Source organism: Echinops telfairi, unplaced genomic scaffold (genome assembly GCF_000313985.2).
Source record: "Echinops telfairi isolate 266 unplaced genomic scaffold, ASM31398v2 ScPeMD7_2573;HRSCAF=3158, whole genome shotgun sequence".
Lineage (NCBI taxonomy): Eukaryota > Metazoa > Chordata > Mammalia > Afrosoricida > Tenrecidae > Echinops > Echinops telfairi.
In genome coordinates this window covers 4,597,789-4,617,502 of record NW_022106471.1, presented here as the reverse complement: position 1 = coordinate 4,617,502, position 19,714 = coordinate 4,597,789, and the positions used below count along the sequence as shown (strand labels likewise).

General features: G+C 41.1%; 1 pseudogene; it reads right to left on the bottom strand.

Moving 5' to 3' along the window:
- The window catches only part of LOC115870887, a 50,934-nt pseudogene extending 42,716 nt beyond the window's left edge, over positions 1-8,218 (bottom strand).
- Between the last annotated feature and the right edge of the window lie 11,496 nt (positions 8,219-19,714).

Genomic DNA, 19,714 nt, shown 5'->3' with positions numbered 1-19,714 from the left:
GTCCTCATTTTCCCCCTCCCTCCCCGCTCTCCCCTCCCTCATGAGCCCTTGATAGTTTATAAATGGGTATTTTGTCATATCTTGCCCTGTCCGACGTCTCCCTTCCCCCACTTTTCGGTTGTCTGTCCCCCAGGGAGGAGGTCACACATAGTTCCCTGTAATCGGTTCCCTCTTTCCTACCCACTCTCCTTTACCCTCCCTGTTTCGCCACTCATACCACTGGTCCTGCAGGGCTCATCCGCCCTGGATTCCCTGTATTTTCAGTTCCTATCTGTACCAGTGTATATCCTCTGGTCTAGCCAGACTTGCATGGTCGAATTTGAGCCCCCTGCTGTTATAGAACATTTTCCTCCAGATTTTTAAAATGAAGAATTACATGAATTAGATGAGAAATTCCCATACTTAGCCACAAATGCTTAAAGTTATAGAGTTTTTGGACCCCATTCCGTCATCTTAATTTGATTACTTCACTTTTAATACTTCTAAAAACCTTCATAATCTGGTGTCTATTTGGGATTTGAGAAGATTAAGAGGGAAGGGGTGGAGTCTAGTCTGTCAATCGGATCATCGTCAATGAGGCCTCTGTGTGGGCCTGGCCTTCTCCTGAGAATTCCTGGGAACTCCAGTATTTTCCTCCTTGCAGAAGGGAGACACTTCTCTCTCTCTGCTCACTCCCTTGGAGACTGTAATGACAAAGCGAGACATCCCTGAGGAGAAGCCATGTGAGTCTACCCTGATGCAGTCCTGGGAACTGGAGGAGCTACGTGAAGACCCCTGCCAGTGCTGAGATGCTTCTACCACTACTGGGCTTTCCTTTCCACCCACTGACTTGTGATCTTCTTCCATTCGGCGTCATTGCATGTTTTTGTGAGTCTGGAGAGGACTTTATAGATTTGTAGCAGACATTTGGGCTAATATCAGACTTCTGGACTTGATGTGGACTGGGTTGGGATGTTTCCTTAATGTTCAATTGCTCTTGTATATAAACCTCTTTCTTAAATCTGTATGAGTGTCTACGGATTTGTTTCTCTAGTCTACCCAGACTAACACATTTATGTAATGAAAATAGTCTGGATTTCGCCTCAGAAAATCCTTGGTTTAAGTTCATACGCTGCCACACAATGCCAGTGTAGTCTGGGGCCAATTACAGACCCTTCTGAACCTCAGTTCCCCCATCTGTAATGTTGGGACCGTAATTCCTACACTTTCAAGGAGTGGTGACTAAATAGGAGATTGTGCGCACAGAGATCAGCATTTTAGAGGCATCCAAATAGTTTCCTGGCAACATAAGCATCTTCTGGAGTCCCTGGTAGTGCAAACTGTCAGCACACTTAGCTGCTAACCAGTAAGTAGAAGACTCAATTCTACCCGTAATCAAGCCTTAGAAGAAGGATCTGGCAATTTCCACCAAATTAGCCACTAAAAATCCTTATGTGATACACATAGGGTTGCCATGAGTCAAAATCAACTCATTGGCAACCTTAAAAAAAAAAGTATGAGCATTCTTAAGGACAATGGCCTCTGTACCTTTGTATTAATGAATGGATGTATGAATGAATGAGTGACTACAATGTCCATAACTTATCAAAATTCATTAAATACCAATTGATACATTAACTGCTTCAAATGAAAAACATACAGTCAATTAAACACATCAAATTTTGGGTTGAGACAAGAGCAGTGACAAACTGCAAAACAATCCATTACCTAATCAATGTCACAAAGCCTTTTGCTAAATGGCATCAATTTTTGCAGACACCCAAACAGAAATGCCCTTTTGGTCCTGCATTTTACATGGTCTTGATCATTCCCCCAGTCCAATGATAGATGGAGATTATTGTAAAAGTTACATCCTACTAAGACACAAACACACACACACATACATAAATACACTCACACATAGATAAATACACTCATACACACACTCGCTACCCACACACACACACACACACACACACACACACACCCCTAGCTTAGTAAGTGAGAAACTTTAAGGTATTGATAGCTGATTAAAACAAATCAGGGTAAGTCCAAAGAGTTTTGCCCAAAATTTTCCACCTTCTGTATTTTGAGATAACTCACATATTATGATCTGAATGTTGTGTTTCTAATCATATCTTGAATAATAATAGCTTTCCAACTGATATGATTTGTTGCTTTAAATAGTGGCTGTAGGCCATTTGCAGCACGCTGACCTGGAATTTTATTCTGTGCAGGGCCAGCTGCTCATCCCATCCAGGGAATTCCAGAGATTCATCATGGATTTGAACGTGCGACTGGATTCACTTAACCAAAGTGTTGCTGCCACACAACTTTCATGGGAGACCCTTTTCCACTGAACAAGGGATGCCTGCTGTACCGATGTCTGGGCTCTGTTTGCCGGTAGAGACGGACGACCAAAGACGCCAAGGTGGGTTTCTTCAGTTTGTCTTCAGTGGTGATCGATAACGGTCATAAAACAAAGGCAGAATTAAAACAACGTTTCACCTTTCACTCTTTGGTAAAATTTCTCCCATACTTATGGAAGGGAATGTTTTAATAATCTGCCAAAACACATATCACACAGTCTGGTCACATCCTCCTAATTAGACCCTCTAAAGGTCTTCCAGCATTCTTCAAGTCTCTGGAGCTACCCCTTCCAAGTGGCTGATGTGCTGTTATTTTTACAACACTCTGCCAGAGTTGCTTTCTCTCAAATAGGAATCTTACTAGCTTTACCCCTTGGCAGCTCATAACATGTTTTTAAAAAAAACAACAACCATAAACCAGATGGCGGAAATACAGAGTAATCTGTTTGGGAAGCCCAGGTTATAAATATGTGCATGTTGAGAAAGGGGGAAGAGGTTGAGGGAAAGCAGCTGATACAACCTTCAGGCTGGGCTCCAAGTGGGCCTGTTTTCGACCAGTGCATTAAGACGATGTGTCTGCATGTTTATTTTCTATTCTCCTCCCCTCACATGCTCAGGAAGAGGCTTTGGATCATGAACCCTGGATATTTCCCCCTACTGGCTCAGAAGGTTTAGTAGACATTTACTGTATACACTCGCGTATAAGCCAAACCGAATATCAGCTGAGGCATCTAAATTTACCACCAAAACAGCATTTAAACTGTCCTGAAAAACTCAGCGTATACTCGAGTATATACGGTAATATGTTTGAAAGCATTGTCTCCTGTTGTTTTAAGGCGAATGAAGATGAGGTGGGAATGACGGATGGATTATTATACTACCACCCAATCCTTCCTTAGCCTTTTCTCTATATGCATAAAGATTTCTCTTATCCCAGCATTTACTCCCAAGGGAAGTAAGGCGAATGAGTGTATCGAAGTCAACGTTGAAAGGACAAAGATGGACTGCTTTCACACCTCGGTGTCTGTGTGTGTATGGTTTTGGATGAGAGACGGGAAGTCAGAGATGCAATGAAGTGTTCAAGAAAGAAACCGTATGTGGTGTGTGTGTGTGTGTGACGGGGTGTGGGGAGGGTGACATGTGTAAGACTTGTAATTTCATAAGAATATGAAGACCCTTTCATGCTCCCTGCTATCCTTCTGTCCCCTCAAGCATCACTTTCCAGTCACCACGGGTCAGCTCAGGCCCTCCAAGGATTGCCCCTGTGCTGGCTGCCTGGGACACTTTGTTTTGCACCAGAGAGGGAACATTAAGCTGCTGTAGCCCGATTTCTCAAAATGGATGGCCCAGGCGTAATGCCCACCCTGTAGTCAGACGTAGTAAAGACGTACAAGCGACTGCAAACCCAGCATTGTTGTTGCTATGGTTCTTCAGTGCTGTCCAGTTGGCCCCCAGCCCCTGCGACCCCATGCCTAACAGAACAAGACACTGACCAGTCTTGTGCCAATCTCATGGTAAATTGGAACGGAATTGCTCCGATTCATTCTTAAGGTTTTCCTTTCCTGATTTTTAGAAGTAAATCAAAAAAGCCTTTCTTCCTTGTCTGTCTTTGTCTAAATGTTCTGTTGAAATCTGTACAGCATCATAGCAACCCACGAAGCAACCGTGGACAGACAAGTGGCCGCTGTGCATGAGGTGTACTATCTGGGAATCAAACCTGCGTCTCCACACTGAATCACCAATGAGTTCTATTAGCAATAGACTTAAAGCCCACCAAGGAAGTGGTGCGAACCCAAGCCATATCAGTACTTTTGTTCATGGGTTTCTGGGCTCTCTCTTGACTTCTCTCAGGGGTATCTATGGATCTTCCTGAACTACTGCCCTGCAGCTCCCCTTTCTTTTCCTCATTGATCCTGGTCTCCACCGCCTGACACTCATGGCCGGGACGGCATTCACATTTTCCTCTGCCGACTCAGCAACACTGGAATATTCAATGGGGTCAGCGCTTGAAGCGATGGAGGTGAAGAGAGAATGCTCTTCCCACTGGTGTTGTAATACTTATTGCTGAAGCACGAACAGAAGAGGTGTGCACCTCTGGCCTCTACTAGAGCTCCTGAATTCATATAGTTCATTGTTTTCCTCCTTTAAGTCTTTCAGATCTTTACACCCTTTCCCTTCTTCATTCATTCAATCACAAAGTCGCAAAGTGAACTTCAAGAGACTTGGCCAGGGCTTTGGCCATGGCCCAAATCATTCCCTTTTGGGTTTCCCACCATAGTCCAATAATTTCCAACTTGGGGCGATTTCCCACAGGACAAAGAGTCTAGGAAGTTATTTTATGATGATCAAAACTCTCCTCTGGCAGTCAAAGGCTGAAAGAGCTTACCCAAATAATCCTGCACACTTTGAATGTCCAAATTTCAATGGGCTTTCTTTTTTTAGTTTAAGCTGTTACTCTTGCTTGATTTCTATATACATATTACTTATAAATGTTTCATGTTATTTAGGGTTCATTGTGATTGAGAAATGTGCATTCCCATGAACATAGAATGCAGATTAATTATTTACAACGATAAATCATTTATGATTATTCACAATAACAGTGAAATGAGGCAGTGTTATAACTTTTAAATGTTTACAAAGACCATTTCTCTTAAATATATTTATGTAATACATAATATATATACATAGTATATAACATATATTTGCATGAAGTCAACCAGAAACTCTCTGTCCTCAGGAGACTCTCCAGGATCCTTCTCAGAGTATAAGGGGTTTAAACATTTGGAACTATAGTGTTCAGCCTCTTATCTCAAGGAAGCCCTGGAAGGGATGTTGCTCTTGGGTAAGCCCTGGTGGTGCTGCTGGACTGCTAACCACAAGGTTGGCAGTTCAAGCCCACTAGTTGCTCTATGGGAGAAACATGTGCCTATCTGCTCCTGTAATGCCTATATCGGGTCACTGTGAGTTAGAATGACCTCATGGCAGCGATCGTGTTTCTTTCTTAGTTTAATTTTTCATAACAAGATCAAACCAAAACATACCATCTTCAAGTTAATTCAAATGCATGGTGACCTTGTAATAAGACTTTGGAGGACAAAGCTTCATCCTAGGCTCTGCTTTGGGGGAATGCCTAACTTACACAGCTGGAAGAGAAGGTTGGGTTGTAGATTTCAGGCCTTCAGGAAGGAATTTTGTTGCTCACTGCGGTTATAGAATCAAGGACCCCATTGCTTACAGTAGGGGAGTGATGATAACCCCTGGGATGTTGTAGCATCATAATTGGGGGACCATCACTGCGGCACAGTCAAGACAAAGTGAGTCAAAAGGATTAGGCCAGTCAATATTTCTAGGACAAAAGCAGTTGTTTAAATACTACTTATAAGTGTTATGGATCCAAGAGGTCTTTTGTGGAAAATATAAAGCAATGGAATGGCAGGGACCTGTATTATAAATTATACTGCCACTCAAAAGTACCTTAAGCATCCTTGAAAATTATTTTGTCTGTGAAAAGTTTACAGCAATATTGGGAAAGGCTTTTACTGTAACACTTAGTAATAATAATGAAAAAAAGACAGAATAAGGACATGTATGTTCAGTAGAATTAAAACTTTGGGAGAAATATTTATGCTTCTGGTAAATATGTTGAAAGGTAAAACAAACTTTTGAAACTGCTCTTAGAAAAGTAGTAAGCTTTCAAAATGATGACTATGTGTTTTCTTTGTGGAGAAAACATAACACTGTTTATAAATTCTTTGCAACTGCTCACAGTTGTGTATTACGGTCAAATAGAGGAAAATTGTTCCAGAAATCTTGGTCAAGAAATGAGCAAATTGTCGTCACACGGAGAGCCCTTTCAAAGTGAAACAACTCCGTCATAAAGTTCTGAGTTGCTTTGACAGGTCCCAGTAATGAAGGTTTTTAAAAACGATGCCTTATTCCTTAAATGTTTTAAACTTAAAAAATGTTATCCTATGTGTATTGTTGAAAGAAAATTGGAAATTTCAAATCAAAGAAAAAATAAATAACGCGTCTTTCTGAATTTAAAAATAATCATGAAATATTTTATAGGTATCCGTAAGAGGATGTGCAGTTTCAAATACATTGCTGCAGCTTCATTGTGGAGCTTTCCCTGTGTTTTCAAAACCACAGTGGCTCCTTGGGGGTTGCAACAGTCCTCTGAATGCTTGTTGCCTTTCAGGGCCATGTAGTCAGTTTCAACTCAGAGCCATCCTATGCACAACGGAATGAAACATTGAGCAGTCCCAAGCCATCGCCACCGTTGCTTTTGTTTGATATCATTGTTGCAGCCACTATGTCAATCCATCATGTAGAAGGGCTTCCTTTGCTTCCGTGACCTCCCACTTGACACAGTCTGATGTCCTTTTCCAGGGCCCGGTCTAGATAACATGTCCAAAGTACATGAGATGACGTCTTGCCATCTATGCCTCTAAGGAGCATTCTAGCTGTACGCTCCGAGATCCATCGGTTTATTCTTTTGACACTATAGGATACTTTCCATATTCTTTTCCAGCACCCTAATTCAAATGCAGCAGTTCTTCTTTGGTCTTCCTTATTCAATTCCCAAATCGCACATGCATATGAGGCCATTGAAAATACCACGGCTTGGGTCAGGTGCACCCTGGTTCTGAAAGTGACTTCCTTGCTTTTCAACACTTTTAAAGAGGTTTGTACATCAGATTTGCTCATGCAATGCATCGTTCGATCTCTTGACTGCTGCTTCCATAAGTATTGATTTTAGATCCAAATGAGCTAAAATCCTTGGAACTTCAGTCTTTTCTCCATTTATTATGATGTTACCTATTGGTCCAGCTGTGAGGATTTGGGGGCTTCTTGAGACTGGGTTGTAATCCATATTGGACCTACATCCTCGACCTGCATCAACAAGTGCTTCAACTCCCCTTTACTTGTAACAAGCAAGGTCATGTCATCTGCATAGCGCAGGCTGTTAGTAACCCTCCCTCCTCTCATGATGCCACAACCATGCAGTCCAGCTTCTCTGATGATTTGCTCTGCATACAGATTGAGGAAGTGTGGAGAGAGGATACACCCTCATGCACACTTTCCTTGATTTTAAGCAGTGAAATAGTCCCCTGTTGTGTTCTAAAATTGCTTCTTAATCCATGTACTGGTCCTACCCGAGGATATGAAATATTCTGGAATTCCCATTCTTCTCAAAGTTATCCGTATTTTTTTGGGAGGGGGCAGAATTCACATAGTTGATTGCCACTGTATAATTAATATGCCACAAATAAAATTTTGTTTCTGGTATTCTCTACTTTCAGCAACATTCATCTCATTTCAACAATGATTTCCCATATTCCATGTCCTCTTCTGAATCCAGCCTGAATTTCTGGCAGCTCCGTGCTGATATAATGCTTCAGCCATTTTTGAACGATCTTTAACAAAATTTTACTTGAATTTAACTTGGACGTCTTCCTTCATTACCATGGGCTCTTGATCACATGCTACTTCTTGAAATGTTTAAATATTGTCCATTTTCTTTTGTCACAGCGACTATGTGCATTTCTTCAATCTTCTTTTGATGCTTCCTGCATTGTTCCATATCTTACCCATAGTTCCATATCTTACCCATGGAACATTTCAATATTACAACTTGAGGCGTGACATTTCTCATCAGTTTTTTCAGCTTGAGATATGCTTAGTGTATTTTTCATTTTGGCTTTCTAATGCCAGGTCTTTGTACATTTTGTTATAATACTGTTCATTGTCGTCTTGAGTTCTTTTTAATTTTTCACTTAGCCCTTTACCTTGATCATTTCTTCTGAAATCTGTTCTTTTAAAAACATCTCTAGTGATACGGTTCCTTTAAACTCTAATATCTCCATGATGACTAAAGCAGGCTTACTTTGATAATTAATTCTCTGATATAACATTCTTCATTTTGCTATCACATTTCCTGTTTTCTTATGTATTCGGATATGTCTCAGCATCATGTATGTGTATGTGTGTTCACTCATGTGTATGTTGTAGATAAGTTCAGTGGTATACATGACAAGCTGTTTTATTGTCTGCTGTCTACTTCAACACTGTTGTGAATATTTCCTCATACTATGAGCATTTTCCCATAAAATAATAATAGCTACATAATATCCCACAATAAGAAACTAGACCTAAAACCAAACCAAACCCATTGCCATGGAATGGACACCAACTCACAGTGACTGTATATTCTTACAAGGACACAAGTTCCTTTATTCAAATTCTTTCTATTATGAATAAAGTTGGAATGAACTTCTTTATAAAGACCCGTTTGCAAACTCTTCTGATTGTTTCTTCACATTAATTACTGAAATTATATTTCATGTTTCCAAATAGATGTATTTTTGACTAGTCTAAAACATCACCATTTGAATTTTTCTGTTGAGAAAATATTGCCTAAGGTAATATGACACTTCCATCACCAGTCTAGGTGAAAGACAATGTTCTTATTTTCACTGATAGCAGGAGTAACTATCCTTTTATTATTGCTATTGTGTTAAAAATACATAACAAAAACCAAGCAAACAGAAACAAAGGCAAAACAAAAAGCAATTTAAATTTTGATTTTTTTTAGCTATGTTAGGAAACTCCATGTTAGGAGAGATAATAAAACCTTGTCTTATCGGTTTACATTTTTTTCTAACTTGTTATCTGTCTTTTAATTTTTAATAGTATTTTCATGTACCTAACTTAATTTTATTTGTGTTTATATTTTGTGGTTATCTTAGAATTATCTTGTCCCTCCAAGATTATATAAGTATTCACTTAATGTTTTCTACATCCTCTCTGATTTTACTTCTTGTGATATTTAAATAATTGCTCTTTCTGGAATTTCAATAGCGTAGAGGTCCATTTTCTATTATTTTTTAAAATAAGTAACATCACACTGATGAATCTCCATAAATGATCATATATGTACATACATATATTTTGCATAGGTTTATGGTGCTGTCTTCATTGTATGTGGAATGTGTAAATTTTCCTCACATTTTTTAGGCTCACATGTTTCATTTACTGTTTATATCATCTGTGCAAAGTACCACACTATTGTAAATATTTTTGCTTTGAAGTCTGCCTCAAGAGCCGCTCATTTCTCAGTCTATAATATTTATTGGATGTTTCTGCCCAGCTGATTCGCCAGATGAACTCTACTGCTGTAGAGATTCACAGCCTGCGGAACCCTGCGAAGACTCCCCAGGAGTCACCATCGGCCACCAGGGTAGGTTTGCTTGGTGTGCTTGGTTCCCTCCCCCACAAAAACAGCCTCTTGGGATTTTGATCAGACTTACATGAAATCTACAAGTTAATTGAAGAATTAAGTTTTTCTTCTCTTTTTTAAATATCTGACACAATGCTTTTTTTAAAAAAAAATCATTTTAGTGGGGGCTCTTACAGCTCTTATAACAATCCATACATCAAGCATATTTGTACATAGGTTGCCATCATCATTTCCAAAACATGTTCTTTCAACTTGAGCCCTTGGCATCAGCTCCTCTTTGAGCCCCTCCCTCCTCCATCCTTCCACCTTCGTGAACCCTTGATAGTTTGTAAATTATTTTTATTTTCATATTTTACACCATCTGCTGTTACTCATCCACCGAGAGCGTGGGAGGGAGGTGTTGTACTTCCAATCATTGCCATCAGCTCCATATTTCCCCCCCTTCTCCCCCCACCTTCCGCCTACCCATAATTAAAGAGAGAAAAAAACGGGGCTCTGTTAATGCTGTGTGTATGGAGAACAGGTTCATAGCAAAAGCTGTGGGAAGACGTTGAAGGTCTGCATTATTTTCCTCATCGTTCACGCCCTTCACAGAAGACAAGACATGGGAAGAAGGATTCTTTGGGTGATTTCCTTGCTTTTCCCCCCATGTAAAACATTTCACAGCTTGTCTTGTTACGGCATTTATAAAAACACAGTCTGAAAGTGGTGGTGCATAAATGAATTATTTAAGTTTTGCAGCAAACCGTCCAGATCTTGCCGGCTGCTTTCAAATGCACTTTAAGTGGGCCCAGGGAGCCGAATCAGAGTAGCACGGGGTAGAATGTAAAGCAAGTTTTATGAGTCACAAAAAGCCACACTATCACATTTATTAAGTATCAGAGACAGTGTGTTTAAATAAGTTTGATTCGCTGACTAATCACCAATCGTGCTGCCATCTTCCCTGGATAGGAGCACTCCCTTGTCAAAAACATCTATTTTCTTGTCACTTCGGTTAATATAATGGGCTCTTGGGGTTGTGTGAGAGTTTCTTAGCAAATTGTGATTTTCAACAAATTACTATGTGTCTCCCACTGAATACAGCTTTAATAGCTAGAGGGAGGGGAGGGAAACCACACAGATCACTGACTGAAAGTATCTCATCTTCTTATCAGCAGCATTTTTAGGGCCTTGAACTGCCCTAGGAAAATGAGCCAGGCATCCCCTCAAGCCCCAGCCTTTCTCCCATAAGCAATGTCAATAAACTTGATGTTTCCCTAGTAGACTAGCCTGAGGCTTATTCTTTTTCTCTTTAGGGTTGAATGGCCCTTAAGACCAAACACTTTATACTGCAGTTACCAACTCTGCCTTCCTTCCTTCCTTTGTTTGTTTCTTCAGATGAAAAATGCTCAGTAGACAGAAGCTCATAATGTTACTTAGAGCATGTGCGCCTTTCTACTCCTGTGTCAATTAGGTGAGTGGAGGCTCGTACTCTCAGGGGGTTTCGCTGGATGCATCTGCATGAAAAACTCTTGGTGTCTTGGCTAAGGTCCTCATTGTGAATCCAGACAGAAGATAACGCTGAAAAACGAAGTGGATCTAAGTAGTCAATGGATAGCTGTCTCAAACGCCAAGGAAACTCACTGCCATTGCATTGATGCTGATGGCTAGTGACCCTGTAGGGCAGGGGAGACCTGCCCTATGAGTTTCAGAGACGATCACTCTCTGCAGGAGTAGAACGCAGTGTCTTTCTCCCAGGTGCTGACTGCTAAGTATTTAATACTCTGTGTGTGTGTGTGTGTGTGTGTGTGTGTGTGTGTGTGTGTGTGTGAACCCTTACACTATGGGAAGACAAAAAAAAGGAGGAAGAAAAGAAAAGGATAAAATACTCATTCATCTTTTCTTGTCCTAAAGGACAACCTTGCTCCCAAATGAATGGTTCATTCGTTGCCCTGTTTCTTTGCTGACACACGTGTGGCCCTGTATTTCCACAGTGGTCATGGACAGCAAGAATTGAGAGCCATTGGATTTTACCGTCCACGCACCCCTATGACACTGGAGGCTCTCTGTTTCCATTTCTACTGTGCTGACAGTTCTACGTGAGAAGGGGTTTGGGGCCTCTGGGTGTCTGATTCTCCCGAGCCAGCCCGGCACGTTCACGGGGCCAGCGCTTGTTTCAGGTATTGGTTTCAGCTGGAGACATTCCTTGCCTCTCATCACCGCTCAAAACAGCCTTCGTGAATGCCTGCGACGGAGCACGACTTCGGGAAGGGTTCTCTATACTCACGATGTTTGCTGATTACTAGAAGATTCGTAAGACGAGGGAAATTTGTAATGCAACTAATATTCACCTCTCCAGGGAAAACGCAGGGGTTTCCAGGGGCTATAAGTGGGCTATCGACTCAGTCTTCGTGGAGGTGTGGGGCTAGGGAGGGTCTGACAAAGTCTTTTGGAAGATATGAAATACAAGCTATGGAGTGAGTACAAAGCCAGCATTGAGGTAGTCAAGGTTCTGATCAAGAATACAAAGAGAAAAAGAACAGGAACCGAGTAAGTGCAGAAGGCATATGTCTGCACCATCAATTCATTGAAGACTATAGTTCTGACCCCCAAATTGTAGGAGAGACCAGAGTGGGTAAGACTACAGGGGCCTGCAACCAAGTAGACAAAAAAATACAGCAAGTGCTTTAGCAAGAGGGGCCCACGGGAGTATTGCATGTCCTTTGTAGGCCTTATTGTTTTTGATGCAATGCTGATTCATAGGGACGCTATTGGGCCGCATCAAACTGCCCCACAGGGTTTGGTGGCTTGGGATTTGTGATAGGTTTATTGTATCAACCTGGCCAACGAACACATGTGAGATTGATTGAAGGGCGGAGAAGAGATAAATAGCTCGAGAGCCTCACCTCGCGCTTGCTCTTTGATCATCGGAAGAGGGTGCAGCTGCCTTGCCCGTTCTGTGCCTCCATTCGCAAGCTGCCCTGTCTGTGGGACGCCTACCCGCGGACTGTGTCGTGTAGCTTGAGGTTCCTGCAAGACCTGCTTCGTCAAGCTACTGGAAGGTACATCTCCTGAGCTGGGGACTATGGGACCCTGTCGACTGGCTGGCTGTTGGTGACCTGCCTGTGCTGCCTGTGGCCGGATAGCCTGAACTGCTCCACAGAGAACTCCCCACGGCCCTCAAGACTTGAAGGACGGCCGGTGTACCAGCGGTCTCATGGAAGTGAGTTGTATTGAGCCATTTGTAGTGCTTTATGCATTAATTAACTGTTTATATCTTTTGTATCTAGCTATTTATCTAAATATATGCTAAATTATTAGTATCCTGGCTTTGTTTCTCTAGAGAACCCTGTCTAACACGGGATTTTAATAGGAGTCAATGACTAGGTATTTTCTCCCATGGTGCTTTGAAACACCAACTCTTGATTAGTAGGCATGCACTTAACCGTCGTTTCACTAGAGCTATTTTGGTAAGACTCCACTGTTGTTAGGAATTTAAGGTGACCAGATTTCCCGCTTTTGGCAGGACAGTCCCAATTTTTAACAATGTTTCCTGCATCCCCCGGCATTTTAAAAAAGTCCCGATTTTTGGAAAGAATGGACGACAAACTAGGGGATACGATTTTCGGCTGCCATGTGGCTATTTCGCCAGGATATGAGTTTTATCAGTGGTGTCCCGCTTTACCAATGTTAAAATCTGGTCACCTTGTACAGTTAGGTGCCATTGACACACTACAGTGGTCCGGCCCCATCCTCACAACCATTGCTGTGTTAAAACCTATTGTTTCAGCCACTCTGTCAATCCATCTCATCAAGGACCTTTTTTTCCACTGAGCCCTCTACCTTACCAAGCATGCTGTCTCAAGAACTGACCCCTCCTGATTCGACATCCAAAGCCCAAAGCATAAGAGACTAAGTTTTTCTGTCCTTGCTTGTCAGAAGCAACAAAGCCCACATGGAAGAAGCACAGGTGTGATCACAAGGTGTCAATAGGATCAGGTATGAGGCATCAAAGAACAAAACTCTCCCTCACTATGAATGAGGGGAAGTGTGGATTGGAGACCCAAAGCCCATTGGGGACCCAAAGCTCATCTCTAGGCAACTGGACATCCCCTTACAGAAGGGTTGCAGGGAGGAGACAAGCCAGTCAGGGTGCAGTGTAGCAAAGATGAACCGTACAATTTTCCTCTAGATCTTAAATGCTTCCTCCTCCACTATCATGATCCCAATTCTACCTTACAAATCTGGCTAGACCAGAGCATGTACACAGGTACAGTTAAGAGCTGAAACACAGAATCCAGGACAGATAAACCCCTCACAACCAATATTGAGAGTAGCCATACCAGGAGGGGAAGGGAAAGATGGAGGTAGAAAGGGGGAACTGATCCCAATGATCTACAAATAACCCCCTCCCTGGGGGACAGACAACAGAAAAGTGGGTGAAGGAGACATTGGTCAGTGTAAAACATGAAAAATAATAATTTATAAATTATCAAGGATTCAGGGGGGTGGGTTGAAGAGCTGATACCAAGGGCTCAAGTAGAAAGAAAATGTTTTGAAACTGATGACAAATGTACAAATGTGCTTGACACAATGGATGGATGGATTGTGATAAGAGTTGTACAAGCCCCCAATAAAATGATTGGGAAAAAAAAGAAAAAGAAACATTTTGGTTGTTCTTCTTCCAAGAGTAAGGAGTATAAATTGATTTTAATATGTACCATCCAACTCAGAGCTAGCATTAGAATAAAAAGGCACAAAAAAAAATCATATGAAACATGCACTTTCCCCACATAGAGAATCCTCTCTCAAGAAGTGTCAGTTCCTTATTAATATCGACAAAATATATGTCAAGGCTTTCTTCACCACCACATTGGTTTGTAATTTTTTCTATCTGCAAGGCAGGGGTGTCAACATGCTACTTGTATTTCATGCTGGGAATCCTGACTTCAGCACTTTTGGAGCAGTGTGATATCAAAGCACTTTGGGGCCCACCCTGGTTTTATACAAACATAGCTTTTCTTGAACATCAGTCAGAAGTATTCTACAAAGAGTTGTCCATTGCTTAACTGGGTTGTTCGTTGCTTAATTGCCCTTCCTGAAATTTATTACAGTCACACTAATCTCTCTAACCTTGAAAAAACTCCTGTTCTATTGCAAGAGCTTTGGCAATTTCCACTCTCGTTTTTCTTTCTTTCTCTCTGTTTGTTTTTTTGTTTTTCTTAAAAGTGTAAATTGGGGGAACTTGTACAGAGCAAATGACTCATATTTTTCCAGTCACCAATGTGTCCACATTTTGTATTGTTTTGTGGAGGGTGAGTTCAGTTCTAGGCTTCACGGTCGTTCAAGTGCCATTGTTTGGGGAGTTGGGCTTTCTCTGGAAGAGCCATAAGACTGGTCACTGTATGGTCCTGAACCTTGTTCTAATTGCTGTTCCTTCTGTCTTTGACAAGGCCTTTCTGTTGTCATCCTGATGAGACCATTAAATAGTGGGGGCCAACGCCATCTAGTTCTGGTCTCTGAACAGTGGAGGCTATGATCCATGTGGTCCGTTAGTCCTTCTGTCTTTCCTTGAAAGTTTTATTTGCTTCATTCGTCTTTGCTTTGACAAGGTCAGAGATGTAGATGCATCTTCAAAAGCTTTTCCAGTGTTTTTAAGACTCCGGTCACTACTCATCAAAGTAGGATGTCAAACCTGGTCTTCGGGAACTCTATGGCGCTGCGGTAAAAAAGTTTTCGGAGCTCAGCTCACTGTGTGGTATCAACTAACCTTGCATATGTTTGCAACATGTGCAGATACACATAGAGAAAGATCGTGTGTTTGCTTTCATTTACCTTCCCACATCTATTTAGCTTGTGTGTCTACCAATGTGTTTTTCTATTTGGAGATAGTGTTTGTTATTAGTCTTATTGCAGGTTTGTGGGTATAATAAACAAAGCACAACAGTAAAATAGGTCCACTGCTATCAAGGTAATCAGGAGGCATAGCAGCCGTGTATAGGGTTTCTGAGGGTCTCAAGCTCTATGGGAACAGATAACCTTATCCTTCTTTTGAGGAGGGAGTTGATGAGCTTGACCTTGTGGTTCACAGTCCAACACTTAGTATTTGCCCTTGATGATTTTCTTTGCAATTGGGCATTTGTATTTCTCTATTCCTTATTGTAAATCACTAAAGGGTCACTAAAGTTAATATGCGTCCATTCTCCAATTAAGGATGTATCCTCCTTCCCCTCCCAAACTTGATGACCCTCAAAGAATGTTTCTTTCTCTGGGTGAAGCTTTCTTCAATCTTTTAAAAATGGGCTCATACAATAGTTGTCCCTAGGTGACGGATGTATTGCACTTACCAGGTTATATCTCCAGGTCCATCCATGTGATGAGGTGCTTCGGGGGTCCTTTGCCTACCAACCTTGTGTGTGTCTTCCATCGTCTGTTTAACCATTCATCTTGTGGACACGGTCTGCTTCCATCTTTTTGCTCTTGTGAAGGCTGCTGCAATGACCATCACGGTGCCTGGGTCTGTTCATGGCATTGCCCTTATTTCCCTCGAATACATACATCGTAGTGAAGTTGTTGGCTCATGTGACTGGTGTTTTTCGTTCCAACTTTTTAAGGAAGCATCAGAGCTTTTCCCACAGTGGTTTTATCATTTCACAGTCACACCAGTAGTGAAAAGGACTTTCAACCGCCCCATGCCCTCACCAGCATTGGCTGTTCTTTTGAACTTTGCTATAATTGCCGGGGAGAGATGGTGTCTTGTTGCTGTTTTGATTAGCATCTCTCTGATGGTGAATGGCCGGACCATTTCTTCATGTATTTTTGTTGGCAACCTGCATGTCTTCTAGGGTGGATTATCTACTCATGTCCTTGTCCCACTTTTTAATCAGATTGTCTTCTTGTTCTTTTAGTTCTTGAGGTGTGAAATTTTCTATAAATTTTAGAGATTAGTTCCTTGTCAGATATTATCTTACCTGGCCTGTGTCTGCTTTCTTCTTTTAATAATCATCTTAACTTTCAACGTTGGCTAATAGGGCAAAATGTATTTCTGAATAGATCTAAAGCCACAACTAAGTGTCCTGGTGCAACCCTTGGACATTGACAGCCAACGTAAATATCTGCTCCCATCAAGGTTCAAAAACAAACTCACTGCCATCGAGTCCACACGGACTCAGAGTGAGCCCATAGGACAGGGTAGAACTGCCCCAGTGAGTTTCTGAGACTCTTTTTTACAGTAGAAATGGGAAGTGGTTTATGAACTTCCCACCTTGTGGCTTGCAGCCCAATGCATAACCATAACCACTATTGGCGACTTGAACCAATGCCACCAAACAATGATGCCAGAAATTAGGTCAACTGAGGCACCAATGGAATGATCAGATCCCCACCCCCACCCCACCTGCCCCAATACTGCTATTCCATCTGCTCACTCTTCTTCTGCTTGGTGACCAATACATTTTTTCTCAAAATTATTTACCTGCATAAGTAAAAAATACAAGTGATATATCACTTGAAAGACAACATATATGTATATAATCTGCAGGCTAATCTATAGAGTACAATGACAGGCTTACTGAGAATATACATTTTTAAAATTTTGATATTTATAAATTGTACCTCATAGAGGTTGTAACAATGTGCACTTAGCCCAGCAGGAAGTGAAAATGTCATTTCCTCTAAATGAATACCATGTGTGACCAAACATTCTGAATGTGGCCGACCTGGTAAATTAAAAAAGAACAAGCTTCTTAGGTGGTCCACTTCTGACTAAGAGTGAGCTTGTCTTTGTTTGCAACTATTTTTTCATTGCGTAGTTTTCTGGGTTTGTTTCTTTAATCATTTTATTGGGGCTCATGCAATTCATCACAATACATAGATCAATTGTGTAAAGCACATACATTTGTTGCCCTCATCATTCCCAAAATTCGCTTTCCTCTTGGGTTCCCGGAATCAGCTCATTTTCCTTTTTCCCAATGCCCATCTGTAGACAACGGGACATACCTTGGTTTGGTTTTGATCACTGCTATTTCTTATTGGATTCGATCAGCTATTTATATGGAAAATAATTTAGCCCATTATCTGTAATTTACGTTTTTAATGCTCATGTGACTGGTGTTTTTCGTTCCAACATTTTAATGCAATTAAATTTTTTTCCTGTTTACTTTTGACTTTGACCACAATTATAGTGGGAACCTTTGCATGTAGATATTTTGACATTATTACATTTCTTTTTGCACAGTTGTACAAATGTTTTCCACTGTGATATATATATTTTTATTTTTATTTTTATTTTGACTTAGCAGGGGGGTTACATATCAGATCATCATTTTGTATGTTATACTTTTAACAGTTTAAAAATTTTTTGAATCTCATGTATCTTCATTTTTATGATACAGTCGTCAATTTTTTTTCACTCTATTTAAAAATGTGCATAGATTTTAATAGAAACCAATTAGAAGCACAGTTGTGAAGCTTCTTGATTTTCTTTAGTCATGATAGGATGCATGATACAGTCGTCAGTTGATTTAACATTTATTTGGGGATATGGTATAAGTTTTGCATCCATTTTACAAATGATTTTCCTTAGTAAACATTACTGAATAGATCCATTGACTTTCTACTGATATGTCATGCCAACCTTTTCACATGTTCTACATCTTTATGTGTATTTATGTTCATTTGAGATCCTGTTCTGTTCCAGTGATCTGTCTCCTTACCGCATAACCTTTGTTCTTTGGAAAGATAAGCTACTGTTGCTGGTGGTAGTGCTGCTTCGCAGTCAGGCCTGTGCTTTCTTTCTTTCTAATCGAGCGCATCGAGTCATTCTTGTGATGACCACATGAGCACGCTGTAAAGCCACAAGGTTTCTCAAAGCTGCACACTTTAAGAAGCAGGTCTCCGGGCTTGTTGAGCTAGTTGCCAAGAGCTCAGGTCCCGGCACTGCTGTCGATTCAATGGCAGTCTGCTCACGGCGTAGGAGCACTTCAACCCCAAACCTGCTGCTCAGGAGAAAGAATACCAAATGTAGCTAGGGAAAAAGAGGAGAGAACATGTAAGAACAACCAAGAAGACTGTGAGAAGCCAGAATGAGAAGAAGGGAGTAGCTGCCCACCGGTATTTAAAAGTTGAGAAAAAGACGGTAATCCAACCATCTGAGGGAAATGTTGGTATGTGGCATGGGGAAATGTTGGTATGTGGCATGCAATGTAGAGCTTCCCCTTCAACTGTATTTGAAACTTTCTATAAATTCCCCCATCGGGGTGCCATGACAAGTGATCCACTCTGTGTAGATCTCTCTCTGTATTGTTTTTAGGTGACAGTTGGAAATGCTTCTACAGCAACAGCTTTGGACTGTCCCTTGACCGGGATTGAGCAAGCTAACTCGGTTCCAACTCACAACAACCCGTGAGAAACAGAACCAAACCCTGCCTGGCCTGGGCCACCCTCCCCACGGTTGTTCCAGTTGGACTCACCGTTGCAGCCAATGGCTGTGTCCGTCCATCTCACCGAGGGCTTTGCACTCTTGACCTTCTCCTTTGCCAAGTCTGATGCTCTTTTTCAGGGGGTGGTCTCTCTTCTAATAGCAAGGCCAAGTTCTAGGAGATAAAATCTCCCTATCCTTGCTTCCAAGGAGCATCCTTGTTGCACCTCTTCCAAGACAGATTCGTTTGTTATTTGGCAGTCCTTGGTTTGCTCAGTCTCCTTCCTAACACCATAACTCAAACGTAGCAAATTTTCTCTGGTCTTCTTTTTCGCTGCCCAGTTTTCACATGCATATGAAGCAAATAAAAATATCATTATCTATATCTAATAAATTATACATTATCCTTCTTTCATAATGAATTATAAATTGTACATTATTTATCTTTCTTTCATAATGAATTATTTCTTTCTTTCATAATGAATACAGGTTAAGATCTGTAAATTTACCAGATGCTTCCAAATGAGTGGCAGGTCAATCAAAGAAAACGTTACATAGGAAAGAAAATGCACACATTTGTTTGAGGCAGGAAAGTATGTGTATGTGTGTAAGCACTTGTATGCTTTTATAGGTACACACACATTATCTTCATATTTACAGTCACACACAGACACACTAAATAATTATTTTGGAATCTCAGATTGGAGCCCTGGTGGCTGACATGCT